The sequence below is a fragment of the Zalophus californianus genome, chromosome Y (genome assembly GCF_009762305.2).
Source record: "Zalophus californianus isolate mZalCal1 chromosome Y, mZalCal1.pri.v2, whole genome shotgun sequence".
Taxonomy (NCBI): Eukaryota; Metazoa; Chordata; class Mammalia; order Carnivora; family Otariidae; genus Zalophus; species Zalophus californianus.
The window spans coordinates 2,809,110-2,830,739 of NC_045613.1; the positions used below are offsets into that span (position 1 = coordinate 2,809,110).

Sequence of the window (21,630 nt, forward strand, 5' to 3'; positions counted from 1 at the left end):
AGATGCACAGCTCGAAGACCGGCAGCAACTGAAAGAATATGTGACCACTAAGCCAGCCCTGCAAGAAATATTAAGCGGGTTCTGTAAAAGAATAAATACCCCAAGAGTGATATACAACAGAAATTTACAGGGACAATCTATAAAAACAAGGTCTTCACTGGCAACTTGATGACAATTAATTCCTATGTTTCAATAATCACTCTCAATGTGAATGGGATAAATTCTCCCACAATTACAATTGTTAGATCTCATTGGATAGACCCTTTAAGAATGATATAGTGCTCATTTTATCCATCTCATCCACCACGACTAAGTGGGATTTATCCCTGGGATGCGAGGGTAGTTCAGCATTCACAAATCACTCAATTGATAGAACACAGTAGTAAGAGAAGAGAGAACCATATGGTTCTCTCCATTGATGCAGAAAAAGCATTTAATAAAATACAGCATCCTTTCCAAATTAAAACTCTTCAGAGTATACGAATAGAAGGAACATTCCTCAAGTTCATAATTTCCATGTAGGAAAACCCCACAGCAAATATCATCCTCTTGGGCAAAACCTGAAAGCATTTCCCTTAAGAGCAGGAACACAACAAGCATGCCCACTATTGCCAAAATTGTTCACATAGTACTAGAAGTCCTAGGAACAGCAATAAGACATATAAATAAATAAATAAATAAATAAATAAATAAATAAATAAATAAATAAATAAATAAATAAATAAATAAATAAATAAATAAATAAAAGTTATTCAAGTTGGCAAAGAAGTCAAACTCTCTCTTTTCACGGATGACATGATAAGAGAAATCCTTTCTGGGAAATAAAAGAACTAAAATCTAACCAAGTCGAAATCAAAAAGGGTATTAATGAGGTGCAATAAAAAATGGGGGCACTAACTGCTAGGATAAATGAGGCAGAAGAGAGAATCAGCGATATAGAAGACCAAATGATGGAAAATAAAGAGGCTGAGAAAAAGAGAGAGAAACAACTACTGGATCACGAGGGCAGAATCTGAGAGATGAGCGATATGATAAGACGAAACAACATTAGAATAATTGGGATCCCAGAAGAAGAAGAAAGAGAGAGAGGGGCAGAAGGTACATTGGAGCAAATAATAGCAGAGAACTTCCCTAATGTGAGGAAGGAAACAGGCATCAAAATCCAGGAGGCACAGAGAACCCCTCTCAAAATCAATAAAAATAGGTCAACACACTGACATCTAATAGTAAAACTTACGAGTCTCAGAGACAAAGAGAAAATCCTGAAAGCAGTACGGGAGAAGAGATATGTAACCTACAATGGTGGGAAATATTAGATTGGCAAGAGACCTATCCACAGAGACGTGGCAGGCCAGAAAGGACTGGCAAGATATCTTCAGAGCACTAAACGAGAAAAATATGCAGCCAAGAACACTATATCCAGCTAGGCTCTCATTGAAAATTGAAGGAGCGATAAAAAGCTTCCAGGACAAACAAAAACTAAAGGAATTTGCAAACACAAAACCAGCCCTCCAAGAAATATTGAAAGGGGTCCTCTAAGCAAAGAGAGAGCCTAAAAGCAGCATAGACCAGAAAGGAACAGACAGTATAGTGTAACAGTCACCTTACAGGCAATACAATGGCACTAAATTCATACCTTTCAATAGTTACCCTGAATGTAAATGGGCTGAATGCCCCAATCAAAAGACACAGATTATCACATTGGATTAAAAAACAAAACCCATCAATATGCTGTCTGCAAGAGACTCATTTTAGACCCAAAGACACCCCCACATTGAAAGTGAGGGGGTGGAAAACCATTTATCATGCTAATGGACACCAAAAGAAAGCTGGGGTGGCAATCCTTCTATCAGACAAATTAGATTTTAAAACAAAGACTGTACTAGGAGATGAAGAAGAACACTATATCCTACTTAAAGGGTCTATCCAACAAGAAGATCTAACAATTGTAAACATCTATGCCCCTAATATGGGAGCAGCGAATTATATAAGGCAATTAATAACAAAGGCAAAGAAACACATTGACAACAATACAATAATAGTGGGGGACTTTAATACCTCCCTTACTAAAATGGGCGGATCATCTAAGCAAAAGATCAACAAGGAAATAAAGACTTTAAAGGACACACTGGACCAAATGGACTTCACAAACATATTCAGAATATTCCATCCCAAAGCAACAGAATACACATTCTTCTCTACTGCCCATGAAACATTCTCCAGAATTGACCACATCCTAGGTCACAAATCAGGTCTCAACCGGTACCAAAAGATTGGGATCATTCCCTTCATATTTTCAGACCACAATGCTTTGAAACTAGAACTCAATCACAAAAGGAAAGTCGGAAAGAACCCAAATACATGGAGGCTAAAGAGAATCCTAATAAAGAATGAATGAGTCTACCTGGAAATTGAAGAAGAGTTAAAAAAATTCATGGAAACCAATGAAAATGAAAACACAACTGTTCAAAATTTTGGGGATACAGCAAAGGCAGTCCTGAAAGGAAAGTATATAGCAATGCAAGCCTTTCTCAAGAAACTAGAAAGGTCGCAAATACACAACCTAACCCTACACCTAAAGGAGCTGGAGAAAAAACAGCAAATAAAGCCTAAACCCAGCAGGAGAAGAGAAATAATAAAGATTCGAGCAGAAATCAAAGAAATAGAAACCAAAAGAACAGTAGAACAGATCCACGAAACTAGGAGCTGGTTCTTTGAAAGAATTAACAAGATTGATAAACCCCTCACCAGACTTATCAAAAAGAAAAGAGAAATGACCCAAATCAACAAAATCATGAGTGAAAGAGGAGAGATCCCAACCAACACCAAAGAAATACAAACAATTATAAGAATATATTATGAGCAACTCTATGCCAGCAAATTAGATAACCTGGAAGAAATGGGTGCATTCCTAGAGATGTATCAACTACCAAAATTGAACCAGGAAGAAATAGAAAACCTGAACAGACCTATAACCACTAAAGAAATTGAAGCAGTCATCAAAAAACTCCCAACAAACAAAAGCCCAGGGCCAGATGGCTTCCCAGGGGAATTCTATCAGACATTTAAAGAAGAATTAATACCTATTCTCCTGAAACTCTTCCAAAAAATAGAAATGGAAGGAAAACTTCCAAACTTATTTTATGAGGCCACCATTACCTTGATCCCAAAACCAGACAAAGACCCCATCAAAAAGGAGACTTACAGACCAATATCCTTGATGAACATGGATGCAAAAATTCTCACCAAAATACTAACCAATAGGATCCAACAGTACATTAAAAGGATTATTCACCAGGACTAAGTGGGATTTATACATAGGCTGCAAGTTTGGTTCAACATCCGCAAACCAATCAATGTGATACAATACATTAACAAAAGAAAGAACAAGAATCCTATGATCCTCTCAATAGATGCAGAAAAAGCATTCGACAAAGTACAGCAAAAAGGGGAACCCTCTTATACTTTTGGTGGGAATGGAAGTTGGTGGGAATGGAAGCTGTTTTCCAGCCACTCTGGAAAACATTACGGAGGTTCTTCAATAAGTTAAAAATAGAGCTACCCTATGACCCAGGAACTGCACTACTAGGTATTTACACCAAAGATATAGATGTAGTGAAGAAAAGGGGCACATGCACTCCCATGTTCATAGCAGCAATGTTCACAATATCGAAAATGTGGAAGGAGCTGAGACACCCTTCAACAGATGAATGGATAAAGAAGATGTGGTTCATATATACAAGTGAATATTACTCAGTCATCAGAAAGGATGAATACATACCATTGCATTGACATAGATGGATCTGGAGGGGATTATGCTAAGTGAAACCAGTCAAGCAGTGAAACACAATTTTATATAGTTTCACTCATATGTGGAACATAAGGAATAACAGAGTGGACATTAGGGGAAGGAAGTGAAAACTGAAGGGGGGGCGGAATCAGAGGGGGATAAGAGCCATGAGAGACTCCAGACTCTGGGAAGCAATCTGAGTGTTTCAAAGGTGGGATGATGGGGTTGCTGGTGATGGGTATTAGAGAGGGCACATATTGTAATGAGCACTAGGTATTATATGCAAATGATGAATCACTGAACACTACATCAAAAACTAATGATGTACTGTACAGTGACTAACATAATAAAAAAAAAGAAAGAAAAATTGGGATCCCAGGAGAAGATTATATAGAGAATAGGACAAAAGTTATTTGGGTGCAAATTATTGTGGATAACTTCCCTAATCTGGGGAAGGAAACAGTTATTCAAGTCAGGACATATAGAGAACCACCGTCAAAATCAATAAAAATATGTCAACACCTCGACATATAATAATGAAGCTTGCAAATTTCAGAGACAAAGAGAAAATCCTGTAAATCAGGACAAGAGGTCCTTAACCTATAAGGGTAAAACATTAGACTGGCAGCCAACCTATCCAGAGAGATCTGGCAGGCCAGAAATGACTAGTATGCTATATTCAGGGTGTAAAATGAGAAAAATATGCAAGCAAGCATACTTTATGCAGCTAGGCTGTCACTCAAAATAGAAGGACAAAAGAAACAAAAAGAAACTAAAATACTAATAGCTCCCAGAACAAACAGAAACAAAAAGAATTTGTGATCACTAACCCAGTCCGCCAAGAAATATTAAAGGGAATCCTTTAAGCAAAGAGAGACCACAGACTAAAACAGACCAGAAAGAAACAAAGAAAACATACAGAAACAGTGATTTTAATAGTAATTACAAAGGGAGAAACAATGGACTCTGAATAACAAACTGAGGGTTCTAGAGGGGAGGGGCTGGGGGGATGGGTTAGCCTGGTGATGGGTATTAAAGAGGGCACATTCTGCGTGGAGCACTGTGTGTTATGCCCAAACAATGAATCATGGAACACTACATCAAAAACTAATGGTGTAATGTATGGTGATTAACATAACAATAAAAAAATTAAAGAAAAAAAAGGACAACCAAAGTTTATTAAGGCCAAATCTCATACAAAGTCATTATAAGAAAAAAGAAAATAAGAGGCATAACATTCCACAGACAATGAAAGCATGCCAGAAAGACCCACCCACAAAACAAATAACCATCAAATCTTATGATTTCAAATGCACTACAATGTATTAAGAAAACGATACAGTAAATGAAACATTTATCAGAATTGAAAACACTCAGAAGGAGGTGACAGAACTCAAGAAAGAATTATAAATAAAAAAGAATCATTTGTAAAAGGGTCACTAGGAGGAATAAAGGAGTGCCCTTTAAAATAAAAGATAAAACGATGCTTTTTAATAACAGAAAGAAATGGAGGTAAAATGGGTTTGAGAGAAAATATATTGATTATAGACAAAGGATACTGAACATAGAAATAATGAGAGCTCCTCAAGAGGTAAAAAGAACTGAATACTGAAAACCACAATTGAAAAAATCTTCCTTGAATAAAAACATTTTTTTGAAACTACCTGTTGAAAGGGCGCACTGCATATCTTAGAATACTGACCCCAAACCAACAACAGCAAGGCACATTCTAATAAAACTAATGGACTTTAGAGAAAAAGAAAAATCATTTGGACATCTAGAAGAACAGAGCATTTTATTTATAAATGAAAGAAAATTAGATTATCATGACTTTCTGCCAGAAGAAAAATGGAATAATATATTTAAGATATCTAGGAAAGAAAAGTAGGAGCCAAGAACTCAATATCACCCAAACTGACTTTTAAGTATGAAGGGCCACAGGTTGTTACAACATGTAAGAAATCAGGGGATATTACTCCCATGAATCCTTCCTGAGGAATCTACCAGAAAATGAGCTTTAGACAACCAAGATAACTAGAGAGACATCATCTGGACTGGTATGTAAACAAAATAATAAATAAAAAGTAATTAATAAATGTTAGTTTATTGTAAAAATTAGAAATCAAACAATCAATCTATAGAAAAAGCATGGAAAACTTAAACATGGTTACCAAACACCTTATCAACCTTGACAGTGGAAAAAGTAAAGGAACAAGTTGATATAAGCTGGAGGAAGAGGGTAAGGGAGATATAAGAGGAAGGGTACCAAATGAGAAGCCAAGGGATTTTGTTCATTGCCAGTGGATCAACAAATGGAATAGGTTAATCATGCTATTTGAAGTTGCAGAGGTGATCAGCGAAGCTTGCCTTTCCATTATGGAAGTTGAAAGTGTTCCTGGTGATTCCTTCTGCTTACCTTTGTTCCAAATCCAGGAGACCAGCACATGACCTAAATGGAAACAACTGGGCTCTAAATCCAAGCACTTTCAAAGTGAAGCAGAGCAATGCAAAGACAGAATGTACCTGACTGCAGTTCATCTATCCATGCAAACAGCAGCACTCTAAGCTCAAATTGTTTCTGCTCTCGTTCCTTCCACTTTCCTAGCCTTCTCTCCAGCCTCCCATCACACCTGCAAGCTTCCCAATATCCTACCGATAAAGTCCTTTGTTGCTGTTCTTTAAGTTACCATGATATTGTGATTTATAACAAATATGTATTTGGTCAGATGAACAAAATGTATTTCTCATATGTAAAAAAAAAAAGTAATTACAAAGGTACTAAATTCATATCCTTCAATAGTTAATCTAAATGTAAATGGGCTAAATGTGCAAATCAAATCAGATAGGATAATAAGCAAATCAATAGGCTGTCTGCAGGAGACTCATTTTAAATCCAAACAAACCTCCGGAGTGAAAGTGAGGGCCTGGAGAATCATTTATCATGCTAACTGACATCAAAGGAAAACTGGACTGCAATACTTATGTCAGACAAATTAGATTTTAAACCAAAGACTGTAAAATGAAATGAGGAAAAACACTATATCGTAATGAACAGTTGTATCCAACATGAAGATCTAACAATTGTAAATATTTATGTCCCTAACATGGGAACAGTCAATTATATAAACAAATTCATAATGAATTAAAGAAACAAATTGGTAATAATACAATAATAGTAGGGGACTTCAACACCCTACTCACTGAAATGGACAGATAATCTAAGCAGAATATCAACAAGGAAACAAGGACTTTGAATGACATCCTGGGCCAGATGGACTTCACAGATATATACAGAACAGTCCATCCTAAACCAACAGAATACACATTCTTCTTGAGTGCAGGTGAACATTCTCCAGTATAGATCATATATAGGTCACAAGTCAGATCTTAATCGGTACCAAAGAATGGGATCCTTTCTTCCACATTTTCATACTACAATGCCTAGAAACTTGAACTCAATCACAACAGGAAATTTGGCAAGAACTCAAATACATCAAGGCTAAAGAGCATTCTTCAGAATTCTACAGAATAAATGGGTCAAACAGGAAATTAATGAAGAATTTTAAAAATTCACGGAAACAAATGAAAATGAAAACACAACTTATTAAACACGTGGGATGCAGCAAAAGCAGTCCTAAGAAGGAATTTATAGCAATACAAGCCTTTCTCAAAAAAAAAAAGAAATGTCTTAATACACAAGCTAAACTTAAACCTAAAGGAGCTGGAGAATGAACAGCAAATAAAGCTAAATCTAGCAGGAGAAGAAAAATAATAAAAATTAGAGCAGAAATTAATGATATGGAAATGAAAGGAATAGTAGAACAGATCAACATAACTAGGAGCTGTTACTTTGAACAAATTCATAAGATTGATAACCCCCTAGGCCAGACCTACCAAAAAGAAAAGAGAAAGAACCTAAAGTAATAAAATCAGAAATGAAAAAGGAGAGATCACAATCAACACCAAAGAAATACAATTATAAGAGAATATTATGCCAACAAATTGGGCAATCTGGAAGAAATGGATGCATCCCTAGAAACACAGAAACTACTAAAACCTAATCAGGAAGAAATAGAAAACCTGAACAGACCCATAACAAAGAAGGAAACTGAAGCCGGAATCACAAATCTCCCAAACAAACAAGAATGCAGAACCAGATGGCTTCTCAGGAGAATTCTACCAAACAATTAAAAAAGAATTAATATCTATTCTTCTGAAGCTGTTTCAAAAAATAGAAATGGAGGTAAAACTTCTAAACTCCAATAGGCCAGCATTACTTTGATCCCAAACCAGACATAGACCCCACCAACTGGGAAGATTACTAACCATGGGTGCCAAAATTCTCACCAAGATATGAATCAATAAGCTCCAACAGTACATTAAGAGGATTATTCACCACAACCAGGTGGGATTTATTCCTGGGATGCAAGGGTGGTTCAAAATTCACAAATCAATCAATGTGATACACCAGATTAATGAAAGGATAAGAATTATATGATCCTCTCAACAGATGCAGAAATAACATCTGACAAAGTACAGCATTCTTTCTTTATTAAAACTTTTCACAGTGTAGGGATAGAGGGTACACACCTCAATATCATAAAAGCCCACCACGAATATCATTCTCAATGGGAAAAAACTGAGAGCTTTTTCCCTAAGGTGAGGAACATGACAGAGATGTCCACTCTCATCACCACTGTCCAACATACTACTAGGAGTCCTAGTCTCAGCCTTCAGAGAACAAAAAATAGAAAGCTTTCATATTGGCAAAGAAAACACAGATTCTCTCTTCACAGATGACATGATACTCTATGAGGAGAACCCAAAAGATTCCCCCCAAAATTGCTAGAACTCATACAGGAATTCAGCAAAGTGGCAGAATATAAAATCAATGCACAGAAATCAGTTGCATTTCTATAAACTAGCAGTGAGACAGCAGAAGAGAAAATAAGGACTTGATCCCATTTACAATGGCACAAAACACCATAAGGTAGCTAGGAATAAACCTAACCAGAGAGGCAAAGGATCTGTACATAGAAAACTATAGAATACTCGTGAAAGAAATTGAGGAAGACACAAAGAAATGGAAAAATATTCTATGCTCGTGGATTGGAAAAAAAAATATTCTTAAAATGTCTATGCTACCTATACATTCAAAGCAATCCCTATTAAAATGCCATCAATTTTTCTTCACAGAGCTGGAACAAATAATTCTAAAATTTGTATGGAACCAGAAAAGACTGAATATCCAGAGGAATTTTGAAAGAAAAAAAAGCATGTGGCATCACAATTCTAGACTTCAAGCTCTATTACAAAGCTGCAATCATCAAGACAGGAAGGTACATTCACAAAAACAGATAGATCAATGGAACAGAACAGAGACCACAGAAATATACCCTCCACTCTATGGTCGACTAATCTTTGACAAAGCAGGAAAGAATATCCAATGCAAAAAAGATAGTCTCTTCAACAAACTGTGTTGGAAAAATTGGACAGACACATGCAGAAGAATGAAACTGGACCATTTCCTTACACCATACACAAAAATAGATTTAAAATGGATGAAAGACTTCAATGTGAGACAGGAGTCCATCAAAATCTTTGAGGAGAGCCCAAGCAACAACCTCTTCCACCTTGGCCACAGCAATTTCCTGTTAGACACATTTCCAAAGGCAAAGGCAACGAAGGCAAAAATGAACTATTTGGAGTTTATCAAGATAAAAAGCTTTTGCACAGTGAAGGAAACAGTCAACAAAACAGAGACAACTGATAGAATGAGAGAAGATATTTGCAAATGACGTATCAAACAGTAGGCTAGTATCCAAAATCTATGAAGAACTTATCAAATTCAACACCCAAAGAACAAATTATCCAATCAAGAAAAGGGCAGAAGTAATGAACACACATTTCTGCAAAGAAGACATCAGAGAAAGACATGTATCATATGACCTCATTGATGTGAGGAATTCTTAATCTCAGGAAACAAATTGAGGGTTGCTGGAGTGGTGGGGGGTGGGAGGGATTGGGGTGGCTGGGTGATAGACATTGGGGAGGGTACGTGCTATGGTGAGCACTGTGAATTGTACAAGACTGATGAATCACGGATCTGTACTTCTGAAACAAATAATGCAATATATGTTAAGAAAAAAAGAAGAAGAAGAAGATAACAGGAGGGGAAGAATGAAGGGGAGTAAGTCGGAGGGGGAGACGAACCATTAGAGACGATGGACTCTGAAAAAAAAACTGAGGGTTCTAGAGGGAGGGGGGGTGGGGGGATGGGTTAGACTGGTGATGGGTATTAAAGAGGGCACATTCTGCGTGGAGCACTGGGTGTTATGCACAAACAATGAATCATGGAACACTACATCAAAAACTAATGATATGATGTATGGTGATTAACATAACAATAAAAAATTATTAAAAAATAAAAGACATCCAAATGGCCAACACACACATGGAAAAATGTTCAACGTCACTCGGCATCAGGGAAATACAAATCAAAACCACAATGAGATACCACCTCACACCAGTCAGAATGGTTAAAATTAATAGGTCAGGAAATGACAGATGTTGGCGAGGATGTAGAGAAAAGGAAATCCTCCTACACTGTTGGTGGGAATGCAAGCTGGTACAGCCATGGGGAAAACAGTATGGAGGTTCCTCAAAAAGTTGAAAATAGGGCTACTCTATGACCCAGCAATTGCCCTATTGGATATTTACCCCAAAGATACAAATGTAGTGATCCGAAGGGGCACCTGCATCCCAATGTTCATAGTGGCAATGACCACAATAGCCAAACTATGGAAAGGGCCCAGATGTCCATCGACAGATGAATAGATAAAGAAAACATGGTGTATACATACAGACACACAATGGAATATTATGCAGCTATCAAAAAATGAAATCTTGCCATTTGCAAAGATGTGGATGGAATTTAGAGTGTATTATGCTAACTGAAATAAGTCAATCAGAGATAGACAATTATATGATCTCAGTGATATATGGACTTTAAGAACCAAGGCAGAGAATCATACAGGAAGAGAGGAAAAAATGAAACAGGACAAAACAGAGAGGGGGACAAACCATAAGAGACTCTTAATCTTAGGAAACAAACTGAGGGTTGCTGAGGAGAACGGGTGGGGGCTGGAGTAACTGGGTGATGACACTGGGGAGGATATGTGTTATAATGAGCACTGGGTATTATGTAAGACTGATGAATCACAGACCTGTACCCCTGAAACAAATAATACATTATATGTTAATTAATTGAATTCAAATAAAAAATTTTTCTTTAATTTAAAAAAATCCTAAAAGGCAACAGATGGAATAAGAGAAGATATTTGCAAACAAAATATCTGATAAAGGGCTACTATCAAAAATATATAAAATTATACAAGTCAACACCCAAAAAAATAATCCAGTGAGAAACCAGCAGAAGAAATGAATAGACGCTTTTCTAAAGAAGATCCAGATGACTACCAGACACATGAAAAGATGCTCGACATCATTCATTATTAAGGAAATGTAAACCAAAACCACGATAAGATATGACCTCACATCTTCAGAATGGCTCAAATTAAGAACACAATAAAGAACAGGTATTAGTGAGTATGTCAAGAAAGGGGAACCCTCTTATACTGTTGGTGGGAACGCACACTGGTGCAGTCACTCTGGAGAACAGTATGGAAGTTTCTCCAAAGATTAAAAACAGAACTACCCTACCAGCAATTGCACTACTAGGTATTTACACACACACACACACACACACACACACACACACACACACACACACACACAGGAATATTACTCAGCCATCAAAAGGAACAAAATCTTGCCATTGCCACAACTTGGATGGAGTTAGAGTGTTTTGTGTTAAGTGACACAGTCAGACAGAAAGAAATACCACATGCTTTCACTCATATGTGGAATTTAAGAAATAAAAGAGAGAATCTATGGGAAGGGATAAAAAGATAGGGGGAAGCAAACCATAAGAGACTCTTAACCATAGAGAACATAGAGGGTTGATGGAGGGACATGGGTGAAGGATGGGCTAAACTGGTGATGGGTATTAAGGAGAGCACTTGTCATGATGAGCTTTGGGTGTTACATGTAAGTGATGAATCATATATCCTACTTCTGAAACGATATTACACTATATGTTAACTAACTAGAATTTAAATAAAAATTGAAAAAATAATCAAGTGAGAATAATAAAAAAAATCAAAAGATACAACTTCAACATAAAACAACCAGTTGCATTTCTATAGCCTAACAATGACTTATCTGAAGAGAAAATTAGGAAAACAATCCCACTTATACTAGCATAAAGAACAACAAAATACTTTGGAATAAATTTAAACTAGGATGTAAAAGATGTATACATTGAAAACTCTAAAACATTGATCAAAGAAGTTGAAGATACATCCTTTCTTTACCATGTGATTCAAGAATCCCACTTTTGAGTATATATCACAGGAAATGAAATCATTATCTCTAAAACAGACATGCACCCATGGTTAATGCAACATTATTCATAGTAGCCAAGAAATGAAAACAACTTAAGTGTCCTCTAATTAAGAAAATGTTGTAAATAGGGAGATAATTGGATATTATTCAACCTTTAAAAAAAGAAAATTGTGCCATTTTTGAAAAAAAAATAAAAAGGATGAGTGTGGAAAACATACTAAGGAAAATAAGCCAGACATATAAAAGTTAATACTTTATGGTATCAACTATATATAAAACCTAACAAAAAGTACGAAATAGAAATAGAGAGAATATGATATCCAGAGTTTGGGGTTGGAGGAAATGGAGAGATGTTGGTCAAAACAGTAACCAATTTTACAACATCAAATTAGATAATTTAGATGGATAAGGACCAAAATATACCAAACTGGAAAAAAGAAGTAAACAATCTAGATGGAATTATAACAAGCAAAGAAATTAATCAGTTAAGAAAAACCTGCAAGCAAAGGAAAGCACAGATCCAGATGTCTTTTACCAGCCAAACCTGAAAAAGATTTAAAGAAAAATGAATGCCAGCCTTCCTGAACTTTTTCAACAAATAGAAGAAAAGGGCACATAGTACCAAGACAAAAAATATGGTACAGCCCTGTGGAAAATAATGATTCCTCAACTACAATATAATACAGCAATTCCACGTCTTAGAATACAGCACAACAATTTCATTTCTGGATATATACTGAAAAGAACAGATTGCTCAAACAATGACATATATGAAAGGTTGTATCAGAACTATTTCCAATCTTGGAGAAAGATGGCAGCAGACTAGGAGTACCCCAGACTCCCATAATCACAGAAATACAACTAGACAACTTTCAAATCATCCTAAATTCCCCAGAAATAAATCTGAAGACTGAGAGAACAAATTCCACAACGAAAGGGAAAGAAGAGGCCACACTAAGCAAGGAAGTTGGGAAGTGCAGAGATGGGGTTTAATGGAGAAAGGAAACACACGTGCTGTGGAGGGGAGGGAGCCCTGATTGTTGAGAAAGGCGAGAGAGAGAGGAAACTACAGGTGAACACAAAAGGGCTGCACAAAACACTGCAACCAAAAGGGCAAGGCTAGATTTTAAAGGTTAGTGAGCTAGGCTGGGATAGAGCCCTCAGAGCACTGCCCTGCTCCTGAATAGGAAGCAAGCAAATAACCTAGGTACGGATGGTGTGGAAAGAAGATCAGAAGTACAGGTGGGGTGCACAGATTATTTGCTCTTCTTGGAGTGTGTCCCTCAGAGGAACAGACATCTCTCCAGGAACAAAGAAGCTGACTGGCACCATTTTCCTCCCTCACCACTCAGGATAAACAGAGAGCCATCTGTAGGGAGCAGCACAGAGCCGACAATGGCTGCCTAACTTACTTATATGAAGTTGTACACCCCTGAGCTCTGAAAGGACTGCCCCTCTCAGTCAAGCTTGCCTCAGTCCCAGCATGGTGCACCCTCCCCGCACAAAAGCCTAGCACAAACTCCTGTCCACACCATGTCTCCCAAACAGAGAGCTCTGCAGGGCCTCAGTTCTGACAGAGGTGGTGTCAGGTCTCATTTCACAAGCAGACCAGAGCGCACTTAGTTAAACTTGCTACACTCTGGCCAAGGTACAAACACTGCACACAGCAGGCAAGAAGAAGATCTGCAGACAAATGGCCTGAGAAATAGAACAGTCAAAACACAGTAGCAGAGCGCACACAGCACAGAGCAGAGACACTCCTCTGAAGCATGAGGCCCTGGGCAATACATGACCTTTTCTTTATAAGGCCACTACTATTAGGAACTAGAGTCATACATGCCTTTTCTAACACAGAGAAGAATGTAGAGACATAGACAAAATGGGAAGATGGAATAATTTATCCCACATGAAAGAACAAGATAAAGCCACAGAGAGAGATCTAAGTGAAACAGATATAAGTGACATGCCTGATCGCCATTAAAAGCAAAATTATAATGATACTCACAGGGATTCAGCAAAGAATAGAATATTTCAGGGAGACCCTTATTATAGAGGGAAAAAAGTATTAAAAAAAGAATCAAATAAGAAATGTGCAAAAAGATGAGATTCGAAACAGGCTTGATGTAATGAAAAGAGTCTACAAGGAGCAGAGGACTGAACTAGTAACCTAGAAGACAAAGTTATGGAAATTAATGAAGGTGAATAAAAGAAAAAATAATTATGGAACACAAAAATAGATTTATGGAACTCAGTGACTTCATCAAGTATAGTAACATAGTTATATTCATATCATAGAGTTCCAGAAGAAGAGAGAGAAAAGGGGGTAAAAAAAATTCATTTGAGGAAATCATAGCTGAAAATATCCCTAGTCTAGGGAAGAAAACAGACATTGAGATCCAGGAGGCACAGAGCACTACCTCAAAATCAACAAAAGCATGCCAACACCAAGACACACAGTAATTAAATTTGCAAAATACAGTGACAGAGAAAAAAATTTTAAAGCAGCAAAAGTCATTAACTTTCAAGGAAAAACCCATAAGGCTAGCAGCAGATCTGTACACAGAAACTTGGCAGGCCAGAAGACAGTGGCATGATATAGTCAACTTGCTGAAGGGGAAAAATCTGCAGCCAAGAATATGCTATCCATCAAAGCTGTCATTTAGAATAGGAGAGATGGGGGAAGGAGCAAGATGTTGGAGTAGGAGACCTGGTTTTCATCTTATCCCAGGAATTCAGCTGGACAGGGATCAAACCATTCTGAACACCTATGAACTCAACAGGAGATTGAAGAAAAGAATAGCAACAACTCTCTGAACAGAAAAGTGACCACTTTCTAGAAGGTAGGACATGTGGGGAAGTGAATTGGAGGCGATATTTAGGAGGATAGATGGTGGGGGAGGGGGCCTCCATCGGTTGCTTCTGACAAGTGATAGAGCAGCGGAGCACAAAATCAGAACTTTTAGAAATCTGCTCCCATAAAGGACGTCGCTCAGGTGGCTGGGGGGGGGGGGGGAGAACCCTCACTGGGACAGTGTGGTCTCAGGACCCTCGGAGTCACAGAAAGACTGGGGGTACCTGAGTGCAGCAGAGCTCCCAGGTATCGAAGTGGGGAAGCTGGCTGCAGAGATGGAACAGAGGAATGGGCTCTCAGCTCGGGGTTGCCATAAACAATTATCTAAGGCACAGTTGGGCCACTGCTCCTCCAGCAGAGATCTAAACAAGCGGCAGATCTGGGGAGACTCCCCTTCTCCCCAGGAAGGAGGGGTGCAGGAGCACACTGCAGGGATCTGCTGGGTTTGGAGACTCCACACGGGGTCAGGTGCCAGAGATAGAAATGCTCAGTCACAAGCTGGGTGAGCACAGAGTGAGGCCAGAGACTGGGGAGACAGGAGTGACTGACTACTTTTCTCTGGGGGCTTAATGAGGAGTGCGGCCCCCGAGTTCTTGACGTCTCTGCGGCGGAGATTGGGAGGTCGCCATTTTCACTCTTCTCCTCCAAAGCTACATGGACAGTTGCAGGGACAAAAGCTCCTGAGAGCAAATCCAAGCAGATGATTTACCCTGGAGCTGGCAAGGGCAGGGCAATTCCACCTCTGGCAAAGATATTTGGGAACCACAGCAACAGACCCCTCCCCCCGAAGATCAGCAAGAACAGCCAGCCACGACTAAGTTTACCAATTAATGAGAATGGCAGAACTCCAGGTAGGGGGAATACTGCTCACAGAATTCACGGCTTTTTTTCCCATGATTCTTTAATCTTTCAAAGTTAATTATTTTTAACTGCCTTTTTAAAAAATTTTTCTTGGGGCACCTGGGTGGCTCAGTTGGTTAAGCGACTGCCTTCGGCTCGGGTCATGATCCTGGAATTCCGGGATCGAGTCCCACATCGGGCTTCCTGCTCAGCAGGGAGTCTGCTTCTCCCTCTGACCCTCTTCCCTCTCGTGCTTTCTCTCTCTCATTCTCTCTCTCTCTCAAATAAATAAATAAAATCTTAAAAAAAATCTTATAAAAAATTTTTCTTTTTCCCTTTTCCAACCAACATCTTATCAATCCCTTTTTAAAAAATCTTTTTTATTTTTCAGTTTTAGAGTCATATTCCATCCCTTCATAGTAGTTACCCTCATTTTTGGTATAAATATAAGTTGTTCTCTCTATAATTTTGGGATAGTTTCTTCTAACAGATAAAATATACCCTAAATCTCTAGTGTATGGCTTTGTTCTAGTATCTCGCCTGATCACATTCTCTCCCCCGCCTTTTTTTTTAATCCTCTTCTTTCTTTTTTCAAACAACTTCTTATCAATTCCTTCTATAAAATATTTTATAATTTTCATCCTTAGGGTCATATTCCATCCCTTCATGCTATTAACCCTTATTTTTGTACATATATAAGTTTTTCTTTCTTTAAAATTTTGGGAGGCACTTTCTTCTAACAGACCAAAATATGCCAAAAATCTAGTGTGTGGCACTGATCTATGCACCAGACTGATCATATTTGATCATATTCTATTTTAGTTCTGTTTTGTTTTGTTTTTGCTTGTTTTTATATTTTTCGTTTTCTTTTTTCTTTCTTTCTCTTTCTTTTCCCCTGGTTTCAGGCCTTTTCTAAATTGTTTAGTGTATAGTTCCTGGGGATATTGTTACCTTACTAGCATTTTGCTCTCATTCATCTATTCTCCTCTGGACAAAATGACAAGATGGAAAAAATCACCTCAACAAAAAGAAAAAGAGGCAGTTCCGAATGCCAAGGACCTAATCAATATGAACATTAGTAAGACATCGGAACTACAGTTCAGAATGTTGATTTTTAAAGATACTAGCTGGGCTTGAAAAAAGCATTGAAATTATTAGAGAAACCTTTTCTGGAGAAATAAGAACTAAAATCTAACCAAGTTGAAATCAAAAAGGCTATTAATGAGATGCAATAACAAATGGAGTCTTTAATTGCTAGGATAAATGAGGCAGAACAGGGAATTAGTGATAAAGAAGAACAAATTGTGAAAAATAAAGAAGGTGAGAAAGAGAGAGATATACAACTACTGGATCACGAGGGCAGAATTTGAGACATAAGTGATATCATAAGAGTAAACAACATTAGAATAATTGGGAAACCAGAAGAAAAGAAGGAGAGAGAGGGGCAGAAGGTACACTGCAGCAAATTATAGCAGAGAACTTCCCTAATTTGGGGAAGGAAACAGGCATCAAAATCCTGGGGGCACTGAGAACCCATCTCAAAATCAATAAAAATAGGTCAACACCTGACATCTAATAGTAAAACTTATGAGTCTCAGAGACAAAGAAAAAATCCTGGAAGCAGCTCGAGAGGAGAGATATATAACCTATAATGGTAGAAACATTAGATTGGAAGCAGATCTATCCACAGAGACCTGGCAGGCCAGAAAGGACTGGCATGATACATTCAGAGCACTAAATGAGAAATATATGCAGCCAAGAATACTATACACAGCTAGGTTTTCATTGAAAATTGAAGGAGAGAGAAAAAGCTTCCAGGACAAACAAAAACTAAAGGAATTTGCAAACATGAAACTGGCCCTACAAGAAATATTGAAAGGGGTCCTCTAAGCAAAGAGAGAGCCTAAAAGCAACATAGACCAGAAAGGTACACAGACATATACTGTAAAATTCAACTTACAGGCAATAAAATGGCACTAAATTCATATCTTTCAATAGTTACCCTGAATGTAAATGGGCTAAATGCCCCAATCAAAGACACAGGCTATCAGATTGGATAAAAAAACAAGACCCATTGATATCCTCTCTGCAAGAGACTCATTTTAGACCCAAAGATACCCCAGATTGAAAGTGAGGGGGTGGAAAACGATTTACCATGCTAATGGACACCAAAAGAAAGCTGGGGTGGCAATCCTTCTATCAGACAAATTAGATTTTAAACCAAAGACTGTACTAAGAGATGAGGAAGGACACTATATCCTACTTAAAGGGTCTATCCAACAAGAAGATCTAACAATTGTAAACATCTATGCCCCTAATATCAGAGCAGCCAATTATATAAGCCAATTACTAACAAAAACAAAGAAACACATCGACATCAATACAATAATAGTGGGGGACTTTAACACCCCCTCACGGAAATGGACAGATCATCTAAACAAAAGATCAAGGAAATAAAGACTTTAAATGACACACTGGACCAGATGGACTTCACAGATATATTCAGAACATTCCATCCCAAAACAACAGAATACACATTCTTCTCTAGGGCCCATGGAACATTCTCCAGAATAGATCACATCCTAGGCCACAAACCAGGTCTCAACTGGTACCAAAAGTTTGGGATCATTCCCTGCATATTTTCAGGCCACTGTGCTTTGAAACTAGAACTCAATCACAAGAGGAAAGTCAGAAAGAACTCAAATACATGGAGGCTAAAGAGCATCCTATTAAAGAATGAATGGGTCAACCAGGAAATTAAAGAAGAATTAAAAAAATTCATGGAAACCAATGAAAATGAAAACACAACTCTTCAAAGTCTTTGGGATGCAGCAAAGGCAGTCCTAAGAGGAAAGTATATAGAAATAAAAGCCTTTCTCAAGTAACAAGAAAGGTCTAAAATGCACAACCTAACCCTACACCTACAGGAGCTGGAGAAAGAACAGCAAATAAAGCCTAAACCCAGCAGGAGAAGAGAAATAATAAAGATCCGAGCAGAAATCAATGAAATAGAAACCAAAACAACAGTAGAACAGATCAACGAAACTAGGAGCTGGTTCTTTGTAAGATAAACCACTGGCCAGACTTACCAAAAAAAAAAAAAAAAAAAAAAAAAAAGAGAGAGAGAGAGAGAGAAATGACCCAATAAATAAAATCATGAATGAAAGAGGAGAGATCACAACCAACACCAAAGAAATACAAACAATTATAAGAATATATTATGAGCAACAATATACAGGCAAATTAGATAACCTGGAAGAAATGGGTGCATTCCTAGAGATGTATCAACTACCAAAACTGAACCAGGAAGAAATAGAAAACCTGAACAGACCTATAACCACTAAGGAAATTGAAGCAGTCATCAAAAATCTCCCAACAAACAAAAGCCCAGGGCCACATGGCTCCCCAGGGAAATTCTACCAAACATTTAAAGAATTAATACCTACTCTTCTGAAACTTTTCCAAAAAATAGAAATGGGAGGAAAACTTCCAAACAACTTTTATGAGGCCACCATTACATTGACCCCCAAACCAGACAAAGACCCCATCCAAAAGGAGAATTACAGACCAATATCCTTGATGAACATGGATGCAAAAATTCTCACCAAAATACTAGCCAGTAGGATCCAACACTACATTAAAAGGATTATTCACCATGACCAAGTGGGATTTATCCCTGGGCTGCAAGGTTAGGTCAATATCCGTATAATGTGATACAATCCATTAATAAAAGAAAGAACAATAACTATATGATCCTCTCAATAGATGCAGAAAAAGCATTTGACAAAGTACAGCAGCCTTTCTTGATCAAAACTCTTCAGAGTATAGGGATAGAGTGTACATACCTCAATATCATAAAAGCCATCTATGAAAAACTCACAGCAAATAACAGTCTCAATGGGGAAAAACTGAGAGCTTTCCCCCTAAGGTCAGGAATGCGGCAGGGTGGTCCACTATCACTACTGCTATTCAACATAGTTTTAGAAATCCTAGGCACAGCAGTCAGACAACTAAAAGAAATAAAAGACATCCAAATAGGCAAAGAAGGAGAAGTCACACTCTCATTGTTTGCAGATGATATGATACTTTGTGTGGAAAACCCAAAAGACTCCACCCCAAAACTGCTAGAACTCATACACGGATTAAGTAAAGTGGCAGGATATAAAATCAATACACAGAAACCAGTGTCATTTCTATACACCAACAACAAGACAGAAGACAGAGAAATTAAGAGTCAATCCCATTTACAATTACACGTCAGACCATAAGATACCTAGGAATAAATCTAATCAAAGAGACAAAGAATCTTTACTCTGAAATCTATAAAATACTCAGGAAAGAATTGAGGAAGGCGCAAAGAAATGGAAAAACGTTCCATGCTCATGGATTGGAAGAGCAAATATTGTGAAGATGTCCATGCTACCTAGAGCAATCTACACATTCAATGCAATCCCCATCAAAATACCATCCACTTTTTTCAAAGAAATGGAACAAATAATCCGAAAATTTGTATGGAACCAGAAAAGACCCCGAATAGCCAAAGGAATGTTGAAAAAGAAAAGCAAAGCTGGCGGCCTCATAATTCCGGACCTCAAGCTCTATTACAAAGCTGTCATCATCAAGACAGTATGGTACTGGCAAAAAACAGACACATAGATCAAGGGAACAGTATGGAGAGCCCAGAAATGGACCCTCAACTCTATGGTCAACTTATTTTTGACAAAGCAGGAAAGAATGTCTAAGGGAAAAAGACAGTCTCTTCAAGAAATGGTGTTGGGAAAATTGGACCGCCACATGCAGAAGAATGAAACTAGAACATTTCCTTATACCACACACAAAAATAGACTCAAAATGGTTGAAGGACTTCAATGTGAGACAGGAGTCCATCAAAATCCTAAAGGAGAACAGAGGCAGCAACCTCTTCGACCTCAGCTGCAGCAACTTCTTCCTAGAAACATCGTCAAAGGCAAGGGAAGCAAAGGCAAAAATGAACTATTGGGACTTCATCAAGATAAAAAGCTTTTGCACAGCAAAAGAAACAGTCAACAAAACCAAAAGACAACTGACAGAATGGGAGAAGATATTTGCAAATGACATATCAGATAAAGGGTTAGTATCCAAAATCTATAAAGAACTTCTTAAACTCAACACCCAAAGAACAAATGATCCAATCAAGAAATGGGCAGAAGACATGAACAGACATTTTTCCAAAGAAGACATCCAAATGGCCAACAGACACATGAAAAAGTGCTCAACATCGCTTGGCATCAGGGAAATCCAAATCAAAACCTCAATGAGATATCACCTCACACCAGTCAGAATGGCTAAAATTAACAAGTCAAGAATTGACGGTTGTTGGTGGGGATGCAGAGAAAGGGGAACACTTCTACACTGTTGGTGGGAATGCAAGCTGGTGCAGCCACTCTGGAAAACAGTATAGAGGTTCCTCAAAAAGTTGAAAATAGAGCTAATATATATGATCCAGCAATTGCACTACTGGGTATTTACTGCAAAGATACAAATGTAGGGCTTGAAGTGCACCCCAATGTTTATTTCAGCAATGTCCACAATAGTCAAACTATGGAAAGAGCCAAGATGTCCATCGACAGATGAATGGATAAAGAAATATATATATACAATGGAATATTATGCAGTCATTAAAAGCAATGAGATCTTGCCATCT

At 37.8% G+C, this 21,630-nt stretch overlaps 1 protein-coding gene across 5 annotated transcripts in view; it reads right to left on the minus strand.

Moving 5' to 3' along the window:
* LOC118356612 (cullin-4B-like) overlaps positions 1-21,630 on the minus strand; it is a 156,308-nt gene that overhangs the window by 108,576 nt on the left and 26,102 nt on the right. The window lies entirely within an intron of this gene.